General features: G+C 64.0%; 18 non-coding genes across 18 annotated transcripts; 10 read left to right on the top strand and 8 right to left on the bottom strand.

The window, feature by feature from the left end:
• Positions 1-422: 422 nt before the first annotated feature.
• Positions 423-493, bottom strand: TRNAG-GCC (transfer RNA glycine (anticodon GCC)). The gene has a single exon. It is a non-coding gene; the product is annotated as a tRNA-Gly (tRNA).
• A 1645-nt stretch (positions 494-2138) lies between these two features.
• On the bottom strand, positions 2139-2221 carry TRNAL-CAG (transfer RNA leucine (anticodon CAG)). The gene has a single exon. It is a non-coding gene; the product is annotated as a tRNA-Leu (tRNA).
• A 590-nt stretch (positions 2222-2811) lies between these two features.
• On the top strand, positions 2812-2883 carry TRNAD-GUC (transfer RNA aspartic acid (anticodon GUC)). The gene has a single exon. It is a non-coding gene; the product is annotated as a tRNA-Asp (tRNA).
• Positions 2884-3703: 820 nt separating this feature from the next.
• On the top strand, positions 3704-3775 carry TRNAG-UCC (transfer RNA glycine (anticodon UCC)). The gene has a single exon. It is a non-coding gene; the product is annotated as a tRNA-Gly (tRNA).
• A 275-nt stretch (positions 3776-4050) lies between these two features.
• Positions 4051-4122, top strand: TRNAE-CUC (transfer RNA glutamic acid (anticodon CUC)). The gene has a single exon. It is a non-coding gene; the product is annotated as a tRNA-Glu (tRNA).
• Positions 4123-8250: 4128 nt separating this feature from the next.
• Positions 8251-8321, bottom strand: TRNAG-GCC (transfer RNA glycine (anticodon GCC)). Its single transcript has one exon. It is a non-coding gene; the product is annotated as a tRNA-Gly (tRNA).
• Positions 8322-9972: 1651 nt separating this feature from the next.
• On the bottom strand, positions 9973-10055 carry TRNAL-CAG (transfer RNA leucine (anticodon CAG)). Its single transcript has one exon. It is a non-coding gene; the product is annotated as a tRNA-Leu (tRNA).
• A 590-nt stretch (positions 10056-10645) lies between these two features.
• Positions 10646-10717, top strand: TRNAD-GUC (transfer RNA aspartic acid (anticodon GUC)). The gene has a single exon. It is a non-coding gene; the product is annotated as a tRNA-Asp (tRNA).
• An 820-nt stretch (positions 10718-11537) lies between these two features.
• On the top strand, positions 11538-11609 carry TRNAG-UCC (transfer RNA glycine (anticodon UCC)). The gene has a single exon. It is a non-coding gene; the product is annotated as a tRNA-Gly (tRNA).
• Positions 11610-11884: 275 nt separating this feature from the next.
• Positions 11885-11956, top strand: TRNAE-CUC (transfer RNA glutamic acid (anticodon CUC)). The gene has a single exon. It is a non-coding gene; the product is annotated as a tRNA-Glu (tRNA).
• A 4129-nt stretch (positions 11957-16085) lies between these two features.
• On the bottom strand, positions 16086-16156 carry TRNAG-GCC (transfer RNA glycine (anticodon GCC)). The gene has a single exon. It is a non-coding gene; the product is annotated as a tRNA-Gly (tRNA).
• Positions 16157-17797: 1641 nt separating this feature from the next.
• On the bottom strand, positions 17798-17880 carry TRNAL-CAG (transfer RNA leucine (anticodon CAG)). The gene has a single exon. It is a non-coding gene; the product is annotated as a tRNA-Leu (tRNA).
• A 590-nt stretch (positions 17881-18470) lies between these two features.
• TRNAD-GUC (transfer RNA aspartic acid (anticodon GUC)) lies at positions 18471-18542 on the top strand. Its single transcript has one exon. It is a non-coding gene; the product is annotated as a tRNA-Asp (tRNA).
• Positions 18543-19362: 820 nt separating this feature from the next.
• On the top strand, positions 19363-19434 carry TRNAG-UCC (transfer RNA glycine (anticodon UCC)). The gene has a single exon. It is a non-coding gene; the product is annotated as a tRNA-Gly (tRNA).
• A 275-nt stretch (positions 19435-19709) lies between these two features.
• TRNAE-CUC (transfer RNA glutamic acid (anticodon CUC)) lies at positions 19710-19781 on the top strand. The gene has a single exon. It is a non-coding gene; the product is annotated as a tRNA-Glu (tRNA).
• A 4129-nt stretch (positions 19782-23910) lies between these two features.
• On the bottom strand, positions 23911-23981 carry TRNAG-GCC (transfer RNA glycine (anticodon GCC)). The gene has a single exon. It is a non-coding gene; the product is annotated as a tRNA-Gly (tRNA).
• Positions 23982-25616: 1635 nt separating this feature from the next.
• TRNAL-CAG (transfer RNA leucine (anticodon CAG)) lies at positions 25617-25699 on the bottom strand. Its single transcript has one exon. It is a non-coding gene; the product is annotated as a tRNA-Leu (tRNA).
• Positions 25700-26289: 590 nt separating this feature from the next.
• TRNAD-GUC (transfer RNA aspartic acid (anticodon GUC)) lies at positions 26290-26361 on the top strand. The gene has a single exon. It is a non-coding gene; the product is annotated as a tRNA-Asp (tRNA).
• Positions 26362-26996: the final 635 nt, after the last annotated feature.

The following is a 26996-nucleotide window of genomic DNA, read 5'->3' as shown; positions in this document are numbered from 1 at the left end:
ATCACTCGCAGAGGTGGCAACTTCCTTGCTCCTGGTCGTGCAAACATAGTATGATTTTCGGAGTGGGGGCAGAGTGAGGCAGAGAGCTTGGACACGAGGCGAAAGGTGAAGAGGTTGGGCCGTGCGGGTGCCAGTGTGGGGTGCTCCTTCCAGTGAAAAGCGTGACACAAGCGGGGTCGGGGTGAGGAAGGGAAGAAGGCCAAGGAAGGGGTCTGGGCGCAAGAGTGGCTGAGCCCGCAAGGTGTCGGGTCCTGGAGGCCTGGCTCCCGGGTGTGTGTGGGGTGGGGGCGTCGGCGTGGGAAGGACAGGGGCCGGAAGGTGCGGTGGTGAGCGAGCCGTTGCAGGACCGGTGCCTTGGGTGTGGCAGCGGGGAAGCCCAGCTCCGCTTTGGGGCTGCGGGAACCAAAAGGGGGCGCTGCGGCTGCATGGGCCGGGAATCGAACCCGGGCCTCCCGCGTGGCAGGCGAGAATTCTACCACTGAACCACCCATGCACCTATGGCCGCCGGCGCCCGCCGCTGTCCCAGCGGCGCCCAACGCTGCCCCAGCGGCGCTCGCCGCCAACCGCCGGACCCTGGTCACTGCTCGCCCCGTGGGCACGTGCTCCATTTGAGCAGGAGACCGACGGGCCACCTGAATGAGAGGCTCCGGGCACGCTGGCGACCCCAGGGCGCGAGGCGGTCGGAAGCACCGAGGGACGGAGGGACGCAGGCGGGCTCGGCCCGTCCTGAGCTTTCTCTGCTGTCCGCGGCCGCCGCGAGACTGTCGGTGTGGCCAGAGGAAGCCAGGAGCCGAAGCGGCCTGGCCCGCGCCCGAAGCTGCGGCTGAGCACCGACGTTCCTCTCAGCCGCCGCCCGGCCCCGACGCACAGTCCCTCTGGCGGCTGGCTTTCTTGCTGGTGCGGGGCGTGCGAGGGCGGGCGGGGGCAGGGATCGGAGCTCGGGGCTGTGCAGGGACCGCGAGCGAGGGAGATGGACACCGGGCACCTCCGCTGCCGCCGCCGTCGCCGTCGCCGAACGGCGCTCAGGCCAAAAGACCAAAGGTGTCTGAGCCTCGCCTCTGCGCTCTGCCCCACCCCCACCTCCCGCGGGGTCCCGCTCTGCTGCGTTGGTTGTGAGGAGAAGCCCTTTGGCAGACGGCCTGCTTGTTCGCGGACAGCCCGGTGACGGACGGAGCGCGCCAGGGTGTGGTTGGGTCCGGCCGGAGCAGCGGCTTCCCCGACGGACTTGCACTGTGGCGCCGAGGTGGGTGGCTCGTGCTGGGGGCCGGACGTCTGTGGTGGGTGACAGGGCATCCAGGGCTTCCGCTCACTACTCACCTGAGCACCGTTCCCGGGAGCGACTCCTGCGCCAGGCCCCGTGCAGGGAGGGCCCCCTGTGGGCTGGCCAGCAGGAGGCTGGGCTGCACGCGGCCCGGCAGGCAGGCAGGCAGGCAGGCAGGCAGGCAGGCAGGTGTGGTCCGGCCAGGGTCCCAAGGCGAAAAAGCGCCGAAGGCCCGCACCACAGGCCGGCAACACGGTGTCGGCGGCGTGGAGGGAATGGAATGGGCAGGCGGGCCGTTGGGGCTGGCGGGAAGGACAGGATGTTGGAAAGAGGGAGAGCTGCTGGTGGCGGAAGTGCAAGAAAGGCTGTGAGAACGAGTCCGCTGTTCGCCAGGCAGAAGTCGGAGGGTGGGCGAGACGTGGAGGGCTTTCCACACGCGGCCGTTCTGCGTGTGGCGCTGGGGGCGGGGTGGAGCGGGGGAGGGGGAGGGGGAGGGGGAGGGACGAAGGCAGGCAGGCAGGCAGGCAGGCAGGCAGGCAGGCAGGAAGACCAGCAGCAGCAGCAGCCGCAAGCAGGTGAGGAAAGATGTGCTGCGAAGGACTGAAGGGTTTCCTGGTGTGGGTGCAGGTAGGAGGGGGCGTAGCAAGTGGCGGGGAGGGCGTTTGTCCGGAAAGCCCGTCGCTGGAGGGTTCCTAGCGGGCCGTTTCTGCCGGGCCCGCGGCCATGGCTGAGAAGGTTCCGCGTCTGAGAGGCGTGGATGTCCGGGCCGGAGTTTGGAGAGGCCGCAAGAGTGCCAGGCGCGAACGGACTGGAAGGCAGTAAAGCGCTGCCATAGACAGGGCCGGGTGCGTTTGCCGGGCGGGCCAAAAGGCTGGCTTGTCAGGAGTGGGATTCGAACCCACGCCTCCAGGGGAGACTGCGACCTGAACGCAGCGCCTTAGACCGCTCGGCCATCCTGACGGCGGGCCTGGGCGTGCGCGTGGCCGCTCGGCTGGCTGGGACCCGGCGCGACGCGACGCGAACGCCGGTGCCCTTGGCGGGACGCGGTGCTCCGCGCCAGGCGCGCGGCCGTGTGGCTGAGCGACGGAGCGGGCGCGCGGCGGCCGACGGGGAGCAAGGCCAGACGGCGCGCCTGGCTCCGCCGCGGTGGCGCCCTCGCCCACCCCTGGCCCCGGACGGAGCCGGGCCGCGTCGGGCCAGCCCCTGCCGCCGGCCCCCACCCGCGCCTCTCCTCGCCGGCCATGGCCAGGCGCGCGCCCACGCCCTCCTCGCAGCCTTGCTTTCGGTCTCAGGGCCCCCTCCTCCCGGCGCGATGCCCGCGTTGGAGGCAATAGGCAGCGCGCACTGGGAGTTTTCAGCGGCCCGCGGGGCCGGGTCCCCGTCGGGGTCGGGGGCTGCTGCTTTGGAGGACGCGGTTGGTGTGGCGTTGGGTCGGGTCGGGTCGGGTCGGGCACGTGCCGGGCGCCCGTGGTGGGCAGGGGGCCGGAGGGCAGGGGGAGGCGTCGGCAGGCAGCCCGAGAGCGGCCCGGGCGCGGGGGCGGTGGCCGCCGTCCTCGTTAGTATAGTGGTGAGTATCCCCGCCTGTCACGCGGGAGACCGGGGTTCGATTCCCCGACGGGGAGGCAACACGCCCTCTTTTGGTGGCTGGCGCCGCTCTCTGTCCTGCCGCCTGGCTCCCAAGGGCCCTTCTTCTCCGCCCTCCGCCCTCCAGCGAGGCGCTGGACGCCAGCGCGTGCCCAGCCTGCACACCGTCGACCGCCTCCAGCCCTTCAGCCCTTCCTCCTCGCCGGGCGCTCAGTTGCCACGGCAGAGCGAGGGCCTCCTCTGGACCCCACAAGCTCTCGATGACATTGCGGCCCGCCCAAAGTGGCTGTCGCAGGAGGCTCCTTGCGTCGCGACGCAAGGCTGCACTTATGCACAGCGGCATAGGTGCACAGCGGCCGGGACGGGTGGGAGGCGGATGAGTGGCGTCCCCTGTCGGTGCGGGAAGTGGCCTGGCCCAGGCGCCCGGTGGAGAAGGGCTCTGGCGAGCCGGGGTCTGGAAGACGCGTACCCCCGGGGCGGGGGCGGGCCGCGGCGTGGAGCCCAGGGACCCGGAGCAGCAAGGCAGCGAGAGCGCCCCCCTGAGGCCGTCGGGCGGGTGTCCTAGGGCAGCTTCGTAGGGCCGGCGCGGGTGGGGCGCCGGGGGGCCTTGGTGGCGCCTGTGCCACCACAGAGCTGCCGGCCGTCGGGGCGTCGGGGCAGGGCTGCTCCAAGCGGCGGCTGCGGCTGAGGAGGAGGAGGAGAACGAGGAAGAGAAAGGGGAGCAGGAGGAGGAGGAGAAGGAGGAGGAGTCGTCAGAGAAGGAGTCGGAGGAGGAGGAGGAGGAGCAGGAGGAGGCGGCGACGAGAGCGCGCTCGGGCGAGCCCGGTGCCGGCGTCTCGGGGCGGCCCGGGCTGTGCAGCGTTGGTGGTATAGTGGTGAGCATAGCTGCCTTCCAAGCAGTTGACCCGGGTTCGATTCCCGGCCAACGCAGCGGGCTGACCTTTTGCCGGGCTCTGCGGGCGGCCGGCCGAGGGCCTGTGAGGGAGAGCTGGGAGCAGGGAGCTAGCTGGCCCAGGCGGCTCTTCTTGTGTGTGCGAGAAGCAGGCGCGCGGTGTTGTGAGGGTGCTGCAAGCAGGACGGACGGGAGGCCACGTGGATTGCCAGGGGCGGCGCGTGGCTGGACTTGGAAAGGCCGGGTCTTGGCGCCAAGGTGGCGCCGAGCGGGTGCTATGGGTCGAGCAGGAGCAGCGGGTAGAGGCGGACGCTCCCTGGTGGTCTAGTGGTTAGGATTCGGCGCTCTCACCGCCGCGGCCCGGGTTCGATTCCCGGTCAGGGAAGCCCTTCTTCTTCCTCTCTACCTCCCACCGTCCACATCCCACTTTTAGGCCACCCGTGCTCCGGGGCCTCGGCGCCGCGCCCCGACAACAGCCGCCCGGCGCCCTGCACCTCCAGCCCAGGCCCTGCCAGGCGACCTCCACCCTCCCTCCCCGGCCCAACCTTTTGGCCGCACTGGCGCGCGCCCACTCGAGGCCTTCGACGTCCCGCGTCTTCCTTTTCGGACGCTTGCCTCAGCCCCAAACACGAGTGGCCGGGGCAGCGCCTCTCCCCGCCGAGGCTGTGGCCACGAGCAAACGGCCCCGCCTGTGTTTGGACTCTCCAGCGGCACTGCTTCTCCCCACGGCGACAGCGGCGGCGGCGCCGACGGCGACGGCGGTGTCACACGCGGTGCCTTCTGACAGCGCCGGATCCCCCGTGGAAAGGAGCACCGGTGGGCAGACGGGTGCTTCGAACCACCGCAGCAGGCTTCCTGAACGCCCGCGCCGGCGCCTTGGGGGTGGCTGACAGTGTGGGATGAAGGTGTTTGTGGCCGTGGTCGGTGGCCACCCCACGCGGGTTAGGGAACGGAGCAGAACGACCCCATGGAGAGGGGGCGGCGGTGGGCCGCGTGCTGGGAGGTGCGAGGAAGGGCCTGTGGTGTGTGGCTGGAGCCCGGGCAGGAGCGGGAGGTGTTGGCCTGGCGGAAACCTGGCCCGGGAGAGCAGCTGGCCACTCAGGCAGGGGCTCAGCAGAAGCTTGGGGGTGATGGCGGCACCTGGCCCGGCACGTGTGTGCGGGTGGGCCTGGAGTAGGAGTGGGTCTGAGGAGCGCCGGCGGAAGTGAGACTTCCGGGCAGGACATGTGACAGTCGGGCCTGGGATACAAGGGGAAGGTGGCGGGGAGAGGGGTCCGAGCCTGCAGGCTGGGGGGAAGGGCGGGGTGTGTGAGTGGGCTGTGGGCCGAGGAAGATGGTGGGAGAGGACCCCTTCGCGGTGGGGTGGCGGGTGAGCGCCCCAGACCGGTGTGCTGTGCGGCGAGGTGGTCAGGCTAAGCAATGGGTTGGGACTGGGGACGGTGGGTAGGAGGCAGGCAGGAAGGAGAACAAGAGAAACGGAGCGCGCCACGGGGGCTAGGCGGGGTCCGAATGGGGTGGGGGCATTCTACTGCCCCAGAGACATACATCACCTCTCATCGGGAGAAGCCATCCAGTCTCAGGTGTGTGTAGCGGCGGGGGTGGGGGGAGGAGGGGTTGAGGTTGAAGGAGGCCAAAGGAGAGGTCCCGTCTGATCCCGCAATCCCACTCCTGGGTACGTACCCGGAAACGATGAAACAAGGGTTCAAAAAGGCACAAGCACCTCCGTGTTCACCGCGGCACTATTTGCACTAGCCAAGACATGCAAGAAAACCCAAGTGCCCATCGACGGGTGGCTAGTACAAGAGGAGGTGGTATATGTGTACTATGCGGTATTACTCAGCCATTAATGAAAAAGAATGAAATATTGCCATTTGCTGCAACAAGAATGCTCCCAGAGAATATTACACTTAGTGAAGTAGGTCCGACAGAGAAGCAAAAGATAGGTGGACTCTCAAAAGTACTACCAATGAATGTATGTGCCAAAGAGAAACAGACTCACAGACCTAGGAAACACAGTGATGGTTACCCGAGGAGAAAAAGGAGGGGTGGAGGGATGAATTAGGAGCTCGATGAACAGACACACAGTACTTCATATCAAGGAGATAAGCAACAAGGATTTACAGAATAACACAGGGAATGATATTCAATATCCTGCACTAACCTATACTGGAAATCAATCTGAAAGAATATTAAACATGGAAAACAGTATCCCCTTGCTGTACACCTGAAGCTAACTCAATATTGGTAATCAACTCTTCTCCCTAAACCACAAGTACCACTAGTTGAAAGTAAGTAAGTAAATAAATAAATAAAAGCAACGAACAAAATAAATAGGAGAAACATGAGCCATCGGATGATCCAGCAATCCCCATCGTGGGTACACATCCGCCAAAGGGAAAAACCGTTGTTTGAAGAGATCCACGCACCCCCGTGTTTGTAGCAGCACTACGTGCCACAGCCAAGACAGAGGAGAAACCCATGTGCCCATCAACGGTTGGCTGACGGAAAAAGATGTGGTATATATGTACTGTGGAATATTCCTCAGCCATTTCCGAAAATGAAATATGGCCATTTGCCACAATGAGGATGGTCCTAGAGAATATTACACTTAGTGAAGTAAGTCTGACAGAGAAGCACAAAGATACGTGCAATCTAAATCTAAAACATAGTAGAAAAGAACGTATGTGCCAAAGAGAAACAGACTCACAGGCATAGAAAACACACTGATGGTTACCCGAGGAGAAAGGGAGGGGTGGAGACATAAGTTAGGAGCTGCGATGAACAGATACACCGTACTTCATATAAAAGACATACGCAACAAGGATTTCCAGTAGAACACAGGGGATGCTATTCAGTATCCTGTAGTAAGCTATAATGGAAAGCAATGTGAAACAACATTAGACATGGAAAACAGTATCCGCTTTGCTGTGCACCTGAAACGAACTCAATATTGTTAATCAACTTTTCTTCCAAAATTACAGCTACTAGTTCTTATAGGTAAGTAAGTAAATGGAAAGATAAATATCAAATGCATAAATAAAAACAACACACTAAAAAAAAATAGGTGAAATATGAGCTCTCACACGATCCAGCAATCCCCATCGTGGGTACACGTCGGCAGGGGAGAGAAACGGTCATTTGAAGAGATCCATGCACCCCCATGTTCACAGCAGCCCTACGGGCCACAGCCAAGACATGGACAAAACCCAAGTGCCCATCAACCGATGGCTGGCACAGGAAGACGTGGTATATATGTACCGTGGAATACTACTCAGCCATTCAAAAGAGTGAGATAGTGCACCAATAAGGAGGGACCAAAGTATATTACACTTAGCGACGTGAGTCAGGCAGAGAAGCACAACGACATGTGGCACGTAAACCGTACTACAAACGAATGTATGTGCCAAAGAGAAACAGACTCACAGACATAGAAAAGACACTGTTCGTTAGCCAAGGGGAAAGCGTAGGGCGGGGAAAAATCCGGAGCTGCGATTAACAGAGAGGAAATACTATACATAAAGCACATAAGCAACAAGGATTTACTGTACAGCGCAGGGAACTGTATTCACATGTCGTGATAACGTATAATGAATGGAAAATAAGCCGGAAAAGGACATATAACGGAATCACTTTGCTGTACACCTGAAAGTAACACGCTGTTGTAAACCAACCACGCTGCTACGAAAAGGAGAAGACGACGAAGGGGGAACAAAGGAGGGCAACGGGACAGAGGCAAGGGCAGGATCCTTGACAACGTAGGATGTGGAAAGGATCGGGGGAAAAGTGGGGAGATTGGAGGTAGGAGGGTGGTGTTTGTGGCAGTAGGCTGGAGGCTGAGGCGGTGGTGCTGGCGGTGCTGTCCCGAGGGCTGATGCTGTTGGTGGGAGCAGAGGTTCAGGGGACGGGGTGGTGTTTGTCGTGCCGATGGTGGTGGGGGCAGTAGCGGTGGAGGAGCGGGCCGGTGTTGGAAACGTATTTCTGTTGAGGGTCCAAACGTGAATCTAGAGGGCAGTCTGCGATGACAGTGTGGACTTCTTTGGAACTCCTCGTGCACGTGAACGCTTTGGGGACTCTCCAGGAAAATGGGATGTATCACTCGCAGAGGTGGCAACTTCCTTGCTCCTGGTCGTGCAAACATAGTATGATTTTCGGAGTGGGGGCAGAGTGAGGCAGAGAGCTTGGACACGAGGCGAAAGGTGAAGAGGTTGGGCCGTGCGGGTGCCAGTGTGGGGTGCTCCTTCCAGTGAAAAGCGTGACACAAGCGGGGTCGGGGTGAGGAAGGGAAGAAGGCCAAGGAAGGGGTCTGGGCGCAAGAGTGGCTGAGCCCGCAAGGTGTCGGGTCCTGGAGGCCTGGCTCCCGGGTGTGTGTGGGGTGGGGGCGTCGGCGTGGGAAGGACAGGGGCCGGAAGGTGCGGTGGTGAGCGAGCCGTTGCAGGACCGGTGCCTTGAGTGTGGCAGCGGGGAAGCCCAGCTCCGCTTTGGGGCTGCGGGAACCAAAAGGGGGCGCTGCGGCTGCATGGGCCGGGAATCGAACCCGGGCCTCCCGCGTGGCAGGCGAGAATTCTACCACTGAACCACCCATGCACCTATGGCCGCCGGCGCCCGCCGCTGTCCCAGCGGCGCCCAACGCTGCCCCAGCGGCGCTCGCCGCCAACCGCCGGACCCTGGTCACTGCTCGCCCCGTGGGCACGTGCTCCATTTGAGCAGGAGACCGACGGGCCACCTGAATGAGAGGCTCCGGGCACGCTGGCGACCCCAGGGCGCGAGGCGGTCGGAAGCACCGAGGGACGGAGGGACGCAGGCGGGCTCGGCCCGTCCTGAGCTTTCTCTGCTGTCCGCGGCCGCCGCGAGACTGTCGGTGTGGCCAGAGGAAGCCAGGAGCCGAAGCGGCCTGGCCCGCGCCCGAAGCTGCGGCTGAGCACCGACGTTCCTCTCAGCCGCCGCCCGGCCCCGACGCACAGTCCCTCTGGCGGCTGGCTTTCTTGCTGGTGCGGGGCGTGCGAGGGCGGGCGGGGGCAGGGATCGGAGCTCGGGGCTGTGCAGGGACCGCGAGCGAGGGAGATGGACACCGGGCACCTCCGCTGCCGCCGCCGTCGCCGTCGCCGAACGGCGCTCAGGCCAAAAGACCAAAGGTGTCTGAGCCTCGCCTCTGCGCTCTGCCCCACCCCCACCTCCCGCGGGGTCCCGCTCTGCTGCGTTGGTTGTGAGGAGAAGCCCTTTGGCAGACGGCCTGCTTGTTCGCGGACAGCCCGGTGACGGACGGAGCGCGCCAGGGTGTGGTTGGGTCCGGCCGGAGCAGCGGCTTCCCCGACGGACTTGCACTGTGGCGCCGAGGTGGGTGGCTCGTGCTGGGGGCCGGACGTCTGTGGTGGGTGACAGGGCATCCAGGGCTTCCGCTCACTACTCACCTGAGCACCGTTCCCGGGAGCGACTCCTGCGCCAGGCCCCGTGCAGGGAGGGCCCCCTGTGGGCTGGCCAGCAGGAGGCTGGGCTGCACGCGGCCCGGCAGGCAGGCAGGCAGGCAGGCAGGCAGGCAGGCAGGTGTGGTCCGGCCAGGGTCCCAAGGCGAAAAAGCGCCGAAGGCCCGCACCACAGGCCGGCAACACGGTGTCGGCGGCGTGGAGGGAATGGAATGGGCAGGCGGGCCGTTGGGGCTGGCGGGAAGGACAGGATGTTGGAAAGAGGGAGAGCTGCTGGTGGCGGAAGTGCAAGAAAGGCTGTGAGAACGAGTCCGCTGTTCGCCAGGCAGAAGTCGGAGGGTGGGCGAGACGTGGAGGGCTTTCCACACGCGGCCGTTCTGCGTGTGGCGCTGGGGGCGGGGTGGAGCGGGGGAGGGGGAGGGGGAGGGGGAGGGGGAGGGACGAAGGCAGGCAGGCAGGCAGGCAGGCAGGCAGGCAGGCAGGAAGACCAGCAGCAGCAGCAGCCGCAAGCAGGTGAGGAAAGATGTGCTGCGAAGGACTGAAGGGTTTCCTGGTGTGGGTGCAGGTAGGAGGGGGCGTAGCAAGTGGCGGGGAGGGCGTTTGTCCGGAAAGCCCGTCGCTGGAGGGTTCCTAGCGGGCCGTTTCTGCCGGGCCCGCGGCCATGGCTGAGAAGGTTCCGCGTCTGAGAGGCGTGGATGTCCGGGCCGGAGTTTGGAGAGGCCGCAAGAGTGCCAGGCGCGAACGGACTGGAAGGCAGTAAAGCGCTGCCATAGACAGGGCCGGGTGCGTTTGCCGGGCGGGCCAAAAGGCTGGCTTGTCAGGAGTGGGATTCGAACCCACGCCTCCAGGGGAGACTGCGACCTGAACGCAGCGCCTTAGACCGCTCGGCCATCCTGACGGCGGGCCTGGGCGTGCGCGTGGCCGCTCGGCTGGCTGGGACCCGGCGCGACGCGACGCGAACGCCGGTGCCCTTGGCGGGACGCGGTGCTCCGCGCCAGGCGCGCGGCCGTGTGGCTGAGCGACGGAGCGGGCGCGCGGCGGCCGACGGGGAGCAAGGCCAGACGGCGCGCCTGGCTCCGCCGCGGTGGCGCCCTCGCCCACCCCTGGCCCCGGACGGAGCCGGGCCGCGTCGGGCCAGCCCCTGCCGCCGGCCCCCACCCGCGCCTCTCCTCGCCGGCCATGGCCAGGCGCGCGCCCACGCCCTCCTCGCAGCCTTGCTTTCGGTCTCAGGGCCCCCTCCTCCCGGCGCGATGCCCGCGTTGGAGGCAATAGGCAGCGCGCACTGGGAGTTTTCAGCGGCCCGCGGGGCCGGGTCCCCGTCGGGGTCGGGGGCTGCTGCTTTGGAGGACGCGGTTGGTGTGGCGTTGGGTCGGGTCGGGTCGGGTCGGGCACGTGCCGGGCGCCCGTGGTGGGCAGGGGGCCGGAGGGCAGGGGGAGGCGTCGGCAGGCAGCCCGAGAGCGGCCCGGGCGCGGGGGCGGTGGCCGCCGTCCTCGTTAGTATAGTGGTGAGTATCCCCGCCTGTCACGCGGGAGACCGGGGTTCGATTCCCCGACGGGGAGGCAACACGCCCTCTTTTGGTGGCTGGCGCCGCTCTCTGTCCTGCCGCCTGGCTCCCAAGGGCCCTTCTTCTCCGCCCTCCGCCCTCCAGCGAGGCGCTGGACGCCAGCGCGTGCCCAGCCTGCACACCGTCGACCGCCTCCAGCCCTTCAGCCCTTCCTCCTCGCCGGGCGCTCAGTTGCCACGGCAGAGCGAGGGCCTCCTCTGGACCCCACAAGCTCTCGATGACATTGCGGCCCGCCCAAAGTGGCTGTCGCAGGAGGCTCCTTGCGTCGCGACGCAAGGCTGCACTTATGCACAGCGGCATAGGTGCACAGCGGCCGGGACGGGTGGGAGGCGGATGAGTGGCGTCCCCTGTCGGTGCGGGAAGTGGCCTGGCCCAGGCGCCCGGTGGAGAAGGGCTCTGGCGAGCCGGGGTCTGGAAGACGCGTACCCCCGGGGCGGGGGCGGGCCGCGGCGTGGAGCCCAGGGACCCGGAGCAGCAAGGCAGCGAGAGCGCCCCCCTGAGGCCGTCGGGCGGGTGTCCTAGGGCAGCTTCGTAGGGCCGGCGCGGGTGGGGCGCCGGGGGGCCTTGGTGGCGCCTGTGCCACCACAGAGCTGCCGGCCGTCGGGGCGTCGGGGCAGGGCTGCTCCAAGCGGCGGCTGCGGCTGAGGAGGAGGAGGAGAACGAGGAAGAGAAAGGGGAGCAGGAGGAGGAGGAGAAGGAGGAGGAGTCGTCAGAGAAGGAGTCGGAGTCGGAGGAGGAGGAGCAGGAGGAGGCGGCGACGAGAGCGCGCTCGGGCGAGCCCGGTGCCGGCGTCTCGGGGCGGCCCGGGCTGTGCAGCGTTGGTGGTATAGTGGTGAGCATAGCTGCCTTCCAAGCAGTTGACCCGGGTTCGATTCCCGGCCAACGCAGCGGGCTGACCTTTTGCCGGGCTCTGCGGGCGGCCGGCCGAGGGCCTGTGAGGGAGAGCTGGGAGCAGGGAGCTAGCTGGCCCAGGCGGCTCTTCTTGTGTGTGCGAGAAGCAGGCGCGCGGTGTTGTGAGGGTGCTGCAAGCAGGACGGACGGGAGGCCACGTGGATTGCCAGGGGCGGCGCGTGGCTGGACTTGGAAAGGCCGGGTCTTGGCGCCAAGGTGGCGCCGAGCGGGTGCTATGGGTCGAGCAGGAGCAGCGGGTAGAGGCGGACGCTCCCTGGTGGTCTAGTGGTTAGGATTCGGCGCTCTCACCGCCGCGGCCCGGGTTCGATTCCCGGTCAGGGAAGCCCTTCTTCTTCCTCTCTACCTCCCACCGTCCACATCCCACTTTTAGGCCACCCGTGCTCCGGGGCCTCGGCGCCGCGCCCCGACAACAGCCGCCCGGCGCCCTGCACCTCCAGCCCAGGCCCTGCCAGGCGACCTCCACCCTCCCTCCCCGGCCCAACCTTTTGGCCGCACTGGCGCGCGCCCACTCGAGGCCTTCGACGTCCCGCGTCTTCCTTTTCGGACGCTTGCCTCAGCCCCAAACACGAGTGGCCGGGGCAGCGCCTCTCCCCGCCGAGGCTGTGGCCACGAGCAAACGGCCCCGCCTGTGTTTGGACTCTCCAGCGGCACTGCTTCTCCCCACGGCGACAGCGGCGGCGGCGCCGACGGCGACGGCGGTGTCACACGCGGTGCCTTCTGACAGCGCCGGATCCCCCGTGGAAAGGAGCACCGGTGGGCAGACGGGTGCTTCGAACCACCGCAGCAGGCTTCCTGAACGCCCGCGCCGGCGCCTTGGGGGTGGCTGACAGTGTGGGATGAAGGTGTTTGTGGCCGTGGTCGGTGGCCACCCCACGCGGGTTAGGGAACGGAGCAGAACGACCCCATGGAGAGGGGGCGGCGGTGGGCCGCGTGCTGGGAGGTGCGAGGAAGGGCCTGTGGTGTGTGGCTGGAGCCCGGGCAGGAGCGGGAGGTGTTGGCCTGGCGGAAACCTGGCCCGGGAGAGCAGCTGGCCACTCAGGCAGGGGCTCAGCAGAAGCTTGGGGGTGATGGCGGCACCTGGCCCGGCACGTGTGTGCGGGTGGGCCTGGAGTAGGAGTGGGTCTGAGGAGCGCCGGCGGAAGTGAGACTTCCGGGCAGGACATGTGACAGTCGGGCCTGGGATACAAGGGGAAGGTGGCGGGGAGAGGGGTCCGAGCCTGCAGGCTGGGGGGAAGGGCGGGGTGTGTGAGTGGGCTGTGGGCCGAGGAAGATGGTGGGAGAGGACCCCTTCGCGGTGGGGTGGCGGGTGAGCGCCCCAGACCGGTGTGCTGTGCGGCGAGGTGGTCAGGCTAAGCAATGGGTTGGGACTGGGGACGGTGGGTAGGAGGCAGGCAGGAAGGAGAACAAGAGAAACGGAGCGCGCCACGGGGGCTAGGCGGGGTCCGAATGGGGTGGGGGCATTCTACTGCCCCAGAGACATACATCACCTCTCATCGGGAGAAGCCATCCAGTCTCAGGTGTGTGTAGCGGCGGGGGTGGGGGGAGGAGGGGTTGAGGTTGAAGGAGGCCAAAGGAGAGGTCCCGTCTGATCCCGCAATCCCACTCCTGGGTACGTACCCGGAAACGATGAAACAAGGGTTCAAAAAGGCACAAGCACCTCCGTGTTCACCGCGGCACTATTTGCACTAGCCAAGACATGCAAGAAAACCCAAGTGCCCATCGACGGGTGGCTAGTACAAGAGGAGGTGGTATATATGTACTATGCGGTATTACTCAGCCATTAATGAAAAAGAATGAAATATTGCCATTTGCTGCAACAAGAATGCTCCCAGAGAATATTACACTTAGTGAAGTAGGTCCGACAGAGAAGCACAAAGATAGGTGGACTCTCAAAAGTACTACCAATGAATGTATGTGCCAAAGAGAAACAGACTCACAGACCTAGGAAACACAGTGATGGTTACCCGAGGAGAAAAAGGAGGGGTGGAGGGATGAATTAGGAGCTCGATGAACAGACACACAGTACTTCATATCAAGGAGATAAGCAACAAGGATTTACAGAATAACACAGGGAATGATATTCAATATCCTGCACTAACCTATACTGGAAATCAATCTGAAAGAATATTAAACATGGAAAACAGTATCCCCTTGCTGTACACCTGAAGCTAACTCAATATTGGTAATCAACTCTTCTCCCTAAACCACAAGTACCACTAGTTGAAAGTAAGTAAGTAAATAAATAAATAAAAGCAACGAACAAAATAAATAGGAGAAACATGAGCCATCGGATGATCCAGCAATCCCCATCGTGGGTACACATCCGCCAAAGGGAAAAACCGTTGTTTGAAGAGATCCACGCACCCCCGTGTTTGTAGCAGCACTACGTGCCACAGCCAAGACAGAGGAGAAACCCATGTGCCCATCAACGGTTGGCTGACGGAAAAAGATGTGGTATATATGTACTGTGGAATATTCCTCAGCCATTTCCGAAAATGAAATATGGCCATTTGCCACAATGAGGATGGTCCTAGAGAATATTACACTTAGTGAAGTAAGTCTGACAGAGAAGCACAAAGATACGTGCAATCTAAATCTAAAACATAGTAGAAAAGAACGTATGTGCCAAAGAGAAACAGACTCACAGGCATAGAAAACACACTGATGGTTACCCGAGGAGAAAGGGAGGGGTGGAGACATAAGTTAGGAGCTGCGATGAACAGATACACCGTACTTCATATAAAAGACATACGCAACAAGGATTTCCAGTAGAACACAGGGGATGCTATTCAGTATCCTGTAGTAAGCTATAATGGAAAGCAATGTGAAACAACATTAGACATGGAAAACAGTATCCGCTTTGCTGTGCACCTGAAACGAACTCAATATTGTTAATCAACTTTTCTTCCAAAATTACAGCTACTAGTTCTTATAGGTAAGTAAGTAAATGGAAAGATAAATATCAAATGCATAAATAAAAACAACACACTAAAAAAAAATAGGTGAAATATGAGCTCTCACACGATCCAGCAATCCCCATCGTGGGTACACGTCGGCAGGGGAGAGAAACGGTCATTTGAAGAGATCCATGCACCCCCATGTTCACAGCAGCCCTACGGGCCACAGCCAAGACATGGACAAAACCCAAGTGCCCATCAACCGATGGCTGGCACAGGAAGACGTGGTATATATGTACCGTGGAATACTACTCAGCCATTCAAAAGAGTGAGATAGTGCACCAATAAGGAGGGACCAAAGTATATTACACTTAGCGACGTGAGTCAGGCAGAGAAGCACAACGACATGTGGCACGTAAACCGTACTACAAACGAATGTATGTGCCAAAGAGAAACAGACTCACAGACATAGAAAAGACACTGTTCGTTAGCCAAGGGGAAAGCGTAGGGCGGGGAAAAATCCGGAGCTGCGATTAACAGAGAGGAAATACTATACATAAAGCACATAAGCAACAAGGATTTACTGTACAGCGCAGGGAACTGTATTCACATGTCGTGATAACGTATAATGAATGGAAAATAAGCCGGAAAAGGACATATAACGGAATCACTTTGCTGTACACCTGAAAGTAACACGCTGTTGTAAACCAACCACGCTGCTACGAAAAGGAGAAGACGACGAAGGGGGAACAAAGGAGGGCAACGGGACAGAGGCAAGGGCAGGATCCTTGACAACGTAGGATGTGGAAAGGATCGGGGGAAAAGTGGGGAGATTGGAGGTAGGAGGGTGGTGTTTGTGGCAGTAGGCTGGAGGCTGAGGCGGTGGTGCTGGCGGTGCTGTCCCGAGGGCTGATGCTGTTGGTGGGAGCAGAGGTTCAGGGGACGGGGTGGTGTTTGTCGTGCCGATGGTGGTGGGGGCAGTAGCGGTGGAGGAGCGGGCCGGTGTTGGAAACGTATTTCTGTTGAGGGTCCAAACGTGAATCTAGAGGGCAGTCTGCGATGACAGTGTGGACTTCTTTGGAACTCCTCGTGCACGTGAACGCTTTGGGGACTCTCCAGGAAAATGGGATGTATCACTCGCAGAGGTGGCAACTTCCTTGCTCCTGGTCGTGCAAACATAGTATGATTTTCGGAGTGGGGGCAGAGTGAGGCAGAGAGCTTGGACACGAGGCGAAAGGTGAAGAGGTTGGGCCGTGCGGGTGCCAGTGTGGGGTGCTCCTTCCAGTGAAAAGCGTGACACAAGCGGGGTCGGGGTGAGGAAGGGAAGAAGGCCAAGGAAGGGGTCTGGGCGCAAGAGTGGCTGAGCCCGCAAGGTGTCGGGTCCTGGAGGCCTGGCTCCCGGGTGTGTGTGGGGTGGGGGCGTCGGCGTGGGAAGGACAGGGGCCGGAAGGTGCGGTGGTGAGCGAGCCGTTGCAGGACCGGTGCCTTGGGTGTGGCAGCGGGGAAGCCCAGCTCCGCTTTGGGGCTGCGGGAACCAAAAGGGGGCGCTGCGGCTGCATGGGCCGGGAATCGAACCCGGGCCTCCCGCGTGGCAGGCGAGAATTCTACCACTGAACCACCCATGCACCTATGGCCGCCGGCGCCCGCCGCTGTCCCAGCGGCGCCCAACGCTGCCCCAGCGGCGCTCGCCGCCAACCGCCGGACCCTGGTCACTGCTCGCCCCGTGGGCACGTGCTCCATTTGAGCAGGAGACCGACGGGCCACCTGAATGAGAGGCTCCGGGCACGCTGGCGACCCCAGGGCGCGAGGCGGTCGGAAGCACCGAGGGACGGAGGGACGCAGGCGGGCTCGGCCCGTCCTGAGCTTTCTCTGCTGTCCGCGGCCGCCGCGAGACTGTCGGTGTGGCCAGAGGAAGCCAGGAGCCGAAGCGGCCTGGCCCGCGCCCGAAGCTGCGGCTGAGCACCGACGTTCCTCTCAGCCGCCGCCCGGCCCCGACGCACAGTCCCTCTGGCGGCTGGCTTTCTTGCTGGTGCGGGGCGTGCGAGGGCGGGCGGGGGCAGGGATCGGAGCTCGGGGCTGTGCAGGGACCGCGAGCGAGGGAGATGGACACCGGGCACCTCCGCTGCCGCCGCCGTCGCCGTCGCCGAACGGCGCTCAGGCCAAAAGACCAAAGGTGTCTGAGCCTCGCCTCTGCGCTCTGCCCCACCCCCACCTCCCGCGGGGTCCCGCTCTGCTGCGTTGGTTGTGAGGAGAAGCCCTTTGGCAGACGGCCTGCTTGTTCGCGGACAGCCCGGTGACGGACGGAGCGCGCCAGGGTGTGGTTGGGTCCGGCCGGAGCAGCGGCTTCCCCGACGGACTTGCACTGTGGCGCCGAGGTGGGTGGCTCGTGCTGGGGGCCGGACGTCTGTGGTGGGTGACAGGGCATCCAGGGCTTCCGCTCACTACTCACCTGAGCACCGTTCCCGGGAGCGACTCCTGCGCCAGGCCCCGTGCAGGGAGGGCCCCCTGTGGGCTGGCCAGCAGGAGGCTGGGCTGCACGCGGCCCGGCAGGCAGGCAGGCAGGCAGGCAGGCAGGCAGGCAGGTGTGGTCCGGCCAGGGTCCCAAGGCGAAAAAGCGCCGAGGGCCCGCACCACAGGCCGGCAACACGGTGTCGGCGGCGTGGAGGGAATGGAATGGGCAGGCGGGCCGTTGGGGCTGGCGGGAAGGACAGGATGTTGGAAAGAGGGAGAGCTGCTGGTGGCGGAAGTGCAAGAAAGGCTGTGAGAACGAGTCCGCTGTTCGCCAGGCAGAAGTCGGAGGGTGGGCGAGACGTGGAGGGCTTTCCACACGCGGCCGTTCTGCGTGTGGCGCTGGGGGCGGGGTGGAGCGGGGGAGGGGGAGGGGGAGGGGGAGGGACGAAGGCAGGCAGGCAGGCAGGCAGGCAGGCAGGCAGGAAGACCAGCAGCAGCAGCAGCCGCAAGCAGGTGAGGAAAGATGTGCTGCGAAGGACTGAAGGGTTTCCTGGTGTGGGTGCAGGTAGGAGGGGGCGTAGCAAGTGGCGGGGAGGGCGTTTGTCCGGAAAGCCCGTCGCTGGAGGGTTCCTAGCGGGCCGTTTCTGCCGGGCCCGCGGCCATGGCTGAGAAGGTTCCGCGTCTGAGAGGCGTGGATGTCCGGGCCGGAGTTTGGAGAGGCCGCAAGAGTGCCAGGCGCGAACGGACTGGAAGGCAGTAAAGCGCTGCCATAGACAGGGCCGGGTGCGTTTGCCGGGCGGGCCAAAAGGCTGGCTTGTCAGGAGTGGGATTCGAACCCACGCCTCCAGGGGAGACTGCGACCTGAACGCAGCGCCTTAGACCGCTCGGCCATCCTGACGGCGGGCCTGGGCGTGCGCGTGGCCGCTCGGCTGGCTGGGACCCGGCGCGACGCGACGCGAACGCCGGTGCCCTTGGCGGGACGCGGTGCTCCGCGCCAGGCGCGCGGCCGTGTGGCTGAGCGACGGAGCGGGCGCGCGGCGGCCGACGGGGAGCAAGGCCAGACGGCGCGCCTGGCTCCGCCGCGGTGGCGCCCTCGCCCACCCCTGGCCCCGGACGGAGCCGGGCCGCGTCGGGCCAGCCCCTGCCGCCGGCCCCCACCCGCGCCTCTCCTCGCCGGCCATGGCCAGGCGCGCGCCCACGCCCTCCTCGCAGCCTTGCTTTCGGTCTCAGGGCCCCCTCCTCCCGGCGCGATGCCCGCGTTGGAGGCAATAGGCAGCGCGCACTGGGAGTTTTCAGCGGCCCGCGGGGCCGGGTCCCCGTCGGGGTCGGGGGCTGCTGCTTTGGAGGACGCGGTTGGTGTGGCGTTGGGTCGGGTCGGGTCGGGTCGGGCACGTGCCGGGCGCCCGTGGTGGGCAGGGGGCCGGAGGGCAGGGGGAGGCGTCGGCAGGCAGCCCGAGAGCGGCCCGGGCGCGGGGGCGGTGGCCGCCGTCCTCGTTAGTATAGTGGTGAGTATCCCCGCCTGTCACGCGGGAGACCGGGGTTCGATTCCCCGACGGGGAGGCAACACGCCCTCTTTTGGTGGCTGGCGCCGCTCTCTGTCCTGCCGCCTGGCTCCCAAGGGCCCTTCTTCTCCGCCCTCCGCCCTCCAGCGAGGCGCTGGACGCCAGCGCGTGCCCAGCCTGCACACCGTCGACCGCCTCCAGCCCTTCAGCCCTTCCTCCTCGCCGGGCGCTCAGTTGCCACGGCAGAGCGAGGGCCTCCTCTGGACCCCACAAGCTCTCGATGACATTGCGGCCCGCCCAAAGTGGCTGTCGCAGGAGGCTCCTTGCGTCGCGACGCAAGGCTGCACTTATGCACAGCGGCATAGGTGCACAGCGGCCGGGACGGGTGGGAGGCGGATGAGTGGCGTCCCCTGTCGGTGCGGGAAGTGGCCTGGCCCAGGCGCCCGGTGGAGAAGGGCTCTGGCGAGCCGGGGTCTGGAAGACGCGTACCCCCGGGGCGGGGGCGGGCCGCGGCGTGGAGCCCAGGGACCCGGAGCAGCAAGGCAGCGAGAGCGCCCCCCTGAGGCCGTCGGGCGGGTGTCCTAGGGCAGCTTCGTAGGGCCGGCGCGGGTGGGGCGCCGGGGGGCCTTGGTGGCGCCTGTGCCACCACAGAGCTGCCGGCCGTCGGGGCGTCGGGGCAGGGCTGCTCCAAGCGGCGGCTGCGGCTGAGGAGGAGGAGGAGAACGAGGAAGAGAAAGGGGAGCAGGAGGAGGAGGAGAAGGAGGAGGAGTCGTCAGAGAAGGAGTCGGAGGAGGAGGAGGAGGAGCAGGAGGAGGCGGCGACGAGAGCGCGCTCGGGCGAGCCCGGTGCCGGCGTCTCGGGGCGGCCCGGGCTGTGCAGCGTTGGTGGTATAGTGGTGAGCATAGCTGCCTTCCAAGCAGTTGACCCGGGTTCGATTCCCGGCCAACGCAGCGGGCTGACCTTTTGCCGGGCTCTGCGGGCGGCCGGCCGAGGGCCTGTGAGGGAGAGCTGGGAGCAGGGAGCTAGCTGGCCCAGGCGGCTCTTCTTGTGTGTGCGAGAAGCAGGCGCGCGGTGTTGTGAGGGTGCTGCAAGCAGGACGGACGGGAGGCCACGTGGATTGCCAGGGGCGGCGCGTGGCTGGACTTGGAAAGGCCGGGTCTTGGCGCCAAGGTGGCGCCGAGCGGGTGCTATGGGTCGAGCAGGAGCAGCGGGTAGAGGCGGACGCTCCCTGGTGGTCTAGTGGTTAGGATTCGGCGCTCTCACCGCCGCGGCCCGGGTTCGATTCCCGGTCAGGGAAGCCCTTCTTCTTCCTCTCTACCTCCCACCGTCCACATCCCACTTTTAGGCCACCCGTGCTCCGGGGCCTCGGCGCCGCGCCCCGACAACAGCCGCCCGGCGCCCTGCACCTCCAGCCCAGGCCCTGCCAGGCGACCTCCACCCTCCCTCCCCGGCCCAACCTTTTGGCCGCACTGGCGCGCGCCCACTCGAGGCCTTCGACGTCCCGCGTCTTCCTTTTCGGACGCTTGCCTCAGCCCCAAACACGAGTGGCCGGGGCAGCGCCTCTCCCCGCCGAGGCTGTGGCCACGAGCAAACGGCCCCGCCTGTGTTTGGACTCTCCAGCGGCACTGCTTCTCCCCACGGCGACAGCGGCGGCGGCGCCGACGGCGACGGCGGTGTCACACGCGGTGCCTTCTGACAGCGCCGGATCCCCCGTGGAAAGGAGCACCGGTGGGCAGACGGGTGCTTCGAACCACCGCAGCAGGCTTCCTGAACGCCCGCGCCGGCGCCTTGGGGGTGGCTGACAGTGTGGGATGAAGGTGTTTGTGGCCGTGGTCGGTGGCCACCCCACGCGGGTTAGGGAACGGAGCAGAACGACCCCATGGAGAGGGGGCGGCGGTGGGCCGCGTGCTGGGAGGTGCGAGGAAGGGCCTGTGGTGTGTGGCTGGAGCCCGGGCAGGAGCGGGAGGTGTTGGCCTGGCGGAAACCTGGCCCGGGAGAGCAGCTGGCCACTCAGGCAGGGGCTCAGCAGAAGCTTGGGGGTGATGGCGGCACCTGGCCCGGCACGTGTGTGCGGGTGGGCCTGGAGTAGGAGTGGGTCTGAGGAGCGCCGGCGGAAGTGAGACTTCCGGGCAGGACATGTGACAGTCGGGCCTGGGATACAAGGGGAAGGTGGCGGGGAGAGGGGTCCGAGCCTGCAGGCTGGGGGGAAGGGCGGGGTGTGTGAGTGGGCTGTGGGCCGAGGAAGATGGTGGGAGAGGACCCCTTCGCGGTGGGGTGGCGGGTGAGCGCCCCAGACCGGTGTGCTGTGCGGCGAGGTGGTCAGGCTAAGCAATGGGTTGGGACTGGGGACGGTGGGTAGGAGGCAGGCAGGAAGGAGAACAAGAGAAACGGAGCGCGCCACGGGGGCTAGGCGGGGTCCGAATGGGGTGGGGGCATTCTACTGCCCCAGAGACATACATCACCTCTCATCGGGAGAAGCCATCCAGTCTCAGGTGTGTGTAGCGGCGGGGGTGGGGGGAGGAGGGGTTGAGGTTGAAGGAGGCCAAAGGAGAGGTCCCGTCTGATCCCGCAATCCCACTCCTGGGTACGTACCCGGAAACGATGAAACAAGGGTTCAAAAAGGCACAAGCACCTCCGTGTTCACCGCGGCACTATTTGCACTAGCCAAGACATGCAAGAAAACCCAAGTGCCCATCGACGGGTGGCTAGTACAAGAGGAGGTGGTATATATGTACTATGCGGTATTACTCAGCCATTAATGAAAAAGAATGAAATATTGCCATTTGCTGCAACAAGAATGCTCCCAGAGAATATTACACTTAGTGAAGTAGGTCCGACAGAGAAGCACAAAGATAGGTGGACTCTCAAAAGTACTACCAATGAATGTATGTGCCAAAGAGAAACAGACTCACAGACCTAGGAAACACAGTGATGGTTACCCGAGGAGAAAAAGGAGGGGTGGAGGGATGAATTAGGAGCTCGATGAACAGACACACAGTACTTCATATCAAGGAGATAAGCAACAAGGATTTACAGAATAACACAGGGAATGATATTCAATATCCTGCACTAACCTATACTGGAAATCAATCTGAAAGAATATTAAACATGGAAAACAGTATCCCCTTGCTGTACACCTGAAGCTAACTCAATATTGGTAATCAACTCTTCTCCCTAAACCACAAGTACCACTAGTTGAAAGTAAGTAAGTAAATAAATAAATAAAAGCAACGAACAAAATAAATAGGAGAAACATGAGCCATCGGATGATCCAGCAATCCCCATCGTGGGTACACATCCGCCAAAGGGAAAAACCGTTGTTTGAAGAGATCCACGCACCCCCGTGTTTGTAGCAGCACTACGTGCCACAGCCAAGACAGAGGAGAAACCCATGTGCCCATCAACGGTTGGCTGACGGAAAAAGATGTGGTATATATGTACTGTGGAATATTCCTCAGCCATTTCCGAAAATGAAATATGGCCATTTGCCACAATGAGGATGGTCCTAGAGAATATTACACTTAGTGAAGTAAGTCTGACAGAGAAGCACAAAGATACGTGCAATCTAAATCTAAAACATAGTAGAAAAGAACGTATGTGCCAAAGAGAAACAGACTCACAGGCATAGAAAACACACTGATGGTTACCCGAGGAGAAAGGGAGGGGTGGAGACATAAGTTAGGAGCTGCGATGAACAGATACACCGTACTTCATATAAAAGACATACGCAACAAGGATTTCCAGTAGAACACAGGGGATGCTATTCAGTATCCTGTAGTAAGCTATAATGGAAAGCAATGTGAAACAACATTAGACATGGAAAACAGTATCCGCTTTGCTGTGCACCTGAAACGAACTCAATATTGTTAATCAACTTTTCTTCCAAAATTACAGCTACTAGTTCTTATAGGTAAGTAAGTAAATGGAAAGATAAATATCAAATGCATAAATAAAAACAACACACTAAAAAAAAATAGGTGAAATATGAGCTCTCACACGATCCAGCAATCCCCATCGTGGGTACACGTCGGCAGGGGAGAGAAACGGTCATTTGAAGAGATCCATGCACCCCCATGTTCACAGCAGCCCTACGGGCCACAGCCAAGACATGGACAAAACCCAAGTGCCCATCAACCGATGGCTGGCACAGGAAGACGTGGTATATATGTACCGTGGAATACTACTCAGCCATTCAAAAGAGTGAGATAGTGCACCAATAAGGAGGGACCAAAGTATATTACACTTAGCGACGTGAGTCAGGCAGAGAAGCACAACGACATGTGGCACGTAAACCGTACTACAAACGAATGTATGTGCCAAAGAGAAACAGACTCACAGACATAGAAAAGACACTGTTCGTTAGCCAAGGGGAAAGCGTAGGGCGGGGAAAAATCCGGAGCTGCGATTAACAGAGAGGAAATACTATACATAAAGCACATAAGCAACAAGGATTTACTGTACAGCGCAGGGAACTGTATTCACATGTCGTGATAACGTATAATGAATGGAAAATAAGCCGGAAAAGGACATATAACGGAATCACTTTGCTGTACACCTGAAAGTAACACGCTGTTGTAAACCAACCACGCTGCTACGAAAAGGAGAAGACGACGAAGGGGGAACAAAGGAGGGCAACGGGACAGAGGCAAGGGCAGGATCCTTGACAACGTAGGATGTGGAAAGGATCGGGGGAAAAGTGGGGAGATTGGAGGTAGGAGGGTGGTGTTTGTGGCAGTAGGCTGGAGGCTGAGGCGGTGGTGCTGGCGGTGCTGTCCCGAGGGCTGATGCTGTTGGTGGGAGCAGAGGTTCAGGGGACGGGGTGGTGTTTGTCGTGCCGATGGTGGTGGGGGCAGTAGCGGTGGAGGAGCGGGCCGGTGTTGGAAACGTATTTCTGTTGAGGGTCCAAACGTGAATCTAGAGGGCAGTCTGCGATGACAGTGTGGACTTCTTTGGAACTCCTCGTGCACGTGAACGCTTTGGGGACTCTCCAGGAAAATGGGATGTATCACTCGCAGAGGTGGCAACTTCCTTGCTCCTGGTCGTGCAAACATAGTATGATTTTCGGAGTGGGGGCAGAGTGAGGCAGAGAGCTTGGACACGAGGCGAAAGGTGAAGAGGTTGGGCCGTGCGGGTGCCAGTGTGGGGTGCTCCTTCCAGTGAAAAGCGTGACACAAGCGGGGTCGGGGTGAGGAAGGGAAGAAGGCCAAGGAAGGGGTCTGGGCGCAAGAGTGGCTGAGCCCGCAAGGTGTCGGGTCCTGGAGGCCTGGCTCCCGGGTGTGTGTGGGGTGGGGGCGTCGGCGTGGGAAGGACAGGGGCCGGAAGGTGCGGTGGTGAGCGAGCCGTTGCAGGACCGGTGCCTTGAGTGTGGCAGCGGGGAAGCCCAGCTCCGCTTTGGGGCTGCGGGAACCAAAAGGGGGCGCTGCGGCTGCATGGGCCGGGAATCGAACCCGGGCCTCCCGCGTGGCAGGCGAGAATTCTACCACTGAACCACCCATGCACCTATGGCCGCCGGCGCCCGCCGCTGTCCCAGCGGCGCCCAACGCTGCCCCAGCGGCGCTCGCCGCCAACCGCCGGACCCTGGTCACTGCTCGCCCCGTGGGCACGTGCTCCATTTGAGCAGGAGACCGACGGGCCACCTGAATGAGAGGCTCCGGGCACGCTGGCGACCCCAGGGCGCGAGGCGGTCGGAAGCACCGAGGGACGGAGGGACGCAGGCGGGCTCGGCCCGTCCTGAGCTTTCTCTGCTGTCCGCGGCCGCCGCGAGACTGTCGGTGTGGCCAGAGGAAGCCAGGAGCCGAAGCGGCCTGGCCCGCGCCCGAAGCTGCGGCTGAGCACCGACGTTCCTCTCAGCCGCCGCCCGGCCCCGACGCACAGTCCCTCTGGCGGCTGGCTTTCTTGCTGGTGCGGGGCGTGCGAGGGCGGGCGGGGGCAGGGATCGGAGCTCGGGGCTGTGCAGGGACCGCGAGCGAGGGAGATGGACACCGGGCACCTCCGCTGCCGCCGCCGTCGCCGTCGCCGAACGGCGCTCAGGCCAAAAGACCAAAGGTGTCTGAGCCTCGCCTCTGCGCTCTGCCCCACCCCCACCTCCCGCGGTGTCCCGCTCTGCTGCGTTGGTTGTGAGGAGAAGCCCTTTGGCAGACGGCCTGCTTGTTCGCGGACAGCCCGGTGACGGACGGAGCGCGCCAGGGTGTGGTTGGGTCCGGCCGGAGCAGCGGCTTCCCCGACGGACTTGCACTGTGGCGCCGAGGTGGGTGGCTCGTGCTGGGGGCCGGACGTCTGTGGTGGGTGACAGGGCATCCAGGGCTTCCGCTCACTACTCACCTGAGCACCGTTCCCGGGAGCGACTCCTGCGCCAGGCCCCGTGCAGGGAGGGCCCCCTGTGGGCTGGCCAGCAGGAGGCTGGGCTGCACGCGGCCCGGCAGGCAGGCAGGCAGGCAGGCAGGCAGGCAGGCAGGTGTGGTCCGGCCAGGGTCCCAAGGCGAAAAAGCGCCGAGGGCCCGCACCACAGGCCGGCAACACGGTGTCGGCGGCGTGGAGGGAATGGAATGGGCAGGCGGGCCGTTGGGGCTGGCGGGAAGGACAGGATGTTGGAAAGAGGGAGAGCTGCTGGTGGCGGAAGTGCAAGAAAGGCTGTGAGAACGAGTCCGCTGTTCGCCAGGCAGAAGTCGGAGGGTGGGCGAGACGTGGAGGGCTTTCCACACGCGGCCGTTCTGCGTGTGGCGCTGGGGGCGGGGTGGAGCGGGGGAGGGGGAGGGGGAGGGACGAAGGCAGGCAGGCAGGCAGGCAGGCAGGCAGGCAGGAAGACCAGCAGCAGCAGCAGCCGCAAGCAGGTGAGGAAAGATGTGCTGCGAAGGACTGAAGGGTTTCCTGGTGTGGGTGCAGGTAGGAGGGGGCGTAGCAAGTGGCGGGGAGGGCGTTTGTCCGGAAAGCCCGTCGCTGGAGGGTTCCTAGCGGGCCGTTTCTGCCGGGCCCGCGGCCATGGCTGAGAAGGTTCCGCGTCTGAGAGGCGTGGATGTCCGGGCCGGAGTTTGGAGAGGCCGCAAGAGTGCCAGGCGCGAACGGACTGGAAGGCAGTAAAGCGCTGCCATAGACAGGGCCGGGTGCGTTTGCCGGGCGGGCCAAAAGGCTGGCTTGTCAGGAGTGGGATTCGAACCCACGCCTCCAGGGGAGACTGCGACCTGAACGCAGCGCCTTAGACCGCTCGGCCATCCTGACGGCGGGCCTGGGCGTGCGCGTGGCCGCTCGGCTGGCTGGGACCCGGCGCGACGCGACGCGAACGCCGGTGCCCTTGGCGGGACGCGGTGCTCCGCGCCAGGCGCGCGGCCGTGTGGCTGAGCGACGGAGCGGGCGCGCGGCGGCCGACGGGGAGCAAGGCCAGACGGCGCGCCTGGCTCCGCCGCGGTGGCGCCCTCGCCCACCCCTGGCCCCGGACGGAGCCGGGCCGCGTCGGGCCAGCCCCTGCCGCCGGCCCCCACCCGCGCCTCTCCTCGCCGGCCATGGCCAGGCGCGCGCCCACGCCCTCCTCGCAGCCTTGCTTTCGGTCTCAGGGCCCCCTCCTCCCGGCGCGATGCCCGCGTTGGAGGCAATAGGCAGCGCGCACTGGGAGTTTTCAGCGGCCCGCGGGGCCGGGTCCCCGTCGGGGTCGGGGGCTGCTGCTTTGGAGGACGCGGTTGGTGTGGCGTTGGGTCGGGTCGGGTCGGGTCGGGCACGTGCCGGGCGCCCGTGGTGGGCAGGGGGCCGGAGGGCAGGGGGAGGCGTCGGCAGGCAGCCCGAGAGCGGCCCGGGCGCGGGGGCGGTGGCCGCCGTCCTCGTTAGTATAGTGGTGAGTATCCCCGCCTGTCACGCGGGAGACCGGGGTTCGATTCCCCGACGGGGAGGCAACACGCCCTCTTTTGGTGGCTGGCGCCGCTCTCTGTCCTGCCGCCTGGCTCCCAAGGGCCCTTCTTCTCCGCCCTCCGCCCTCCAGCGAGGCGCTGGACGCCAGCGCGTGCCCAGCCTGCACACCGTCGACCGCCTCCAGCCCTTCAGCCCTTCCTCCTCGCCGGGCGCTCAGTTGCCACGGCAGAGCGAGGGCCTCCTCTGGACCCCACAAGCTCTCGATGACATTGCGGCCCGCCCAAAGTGGCTGTCGCAGGAGGCTCCTTGCGTCGCGACGCAAGGCTGCACTTATGCACAGCGGCATAGGTGCACAGCGGCCGGGACGGGTGGGAGGCGGATGAGTGGCGTCCCCTGTCGGTGCGGGAAGTGGCCTGGCCCAGGCGCCCGGTGGAGAAGGGCTCTGGCGAGCCGGGGTCTGGAAGACGCGTACCCCCGGGGCGGGGGCGGGCCGCGGCGTGGAGCCCAGGGACCCGGAGCAGCAAGGCAGCGAGAGCGCCCCCCTGAGGCCGTCGGGCGGGTGTCCTAGGGCAGCTTCGTAGGGCCGGCGCGGGTGGGGCGCCGGGGGGCCTTGGTGGCGCCTGTGCCACCACAGAGCTGCCGGCCGTCGGGGCGTCGGGGCAGGGCTGCTCCAAGC

This window comes from Mesoplodon densirostris, chromosome 2 (genome assembly GCF_025265405.1).
Source record: "Mesoplodon densirostris isolate mMesDen1 chromosome 2, mMesDen1 primary haplotype, whole genome shotgun sequence".
Classification (NCBI taxonomy): Eukaryota; Metazoa; Chordata; class Mammalia; order Artiodactyla; family Ziphiidae; genus Mesoplodon; species Mesoplodon densirostris.
The sequence above is the reverse complement of the archived record's forward strand: the minus strand, read 5'-3'. Positions and strand labels throughout refer to the sequence as shown.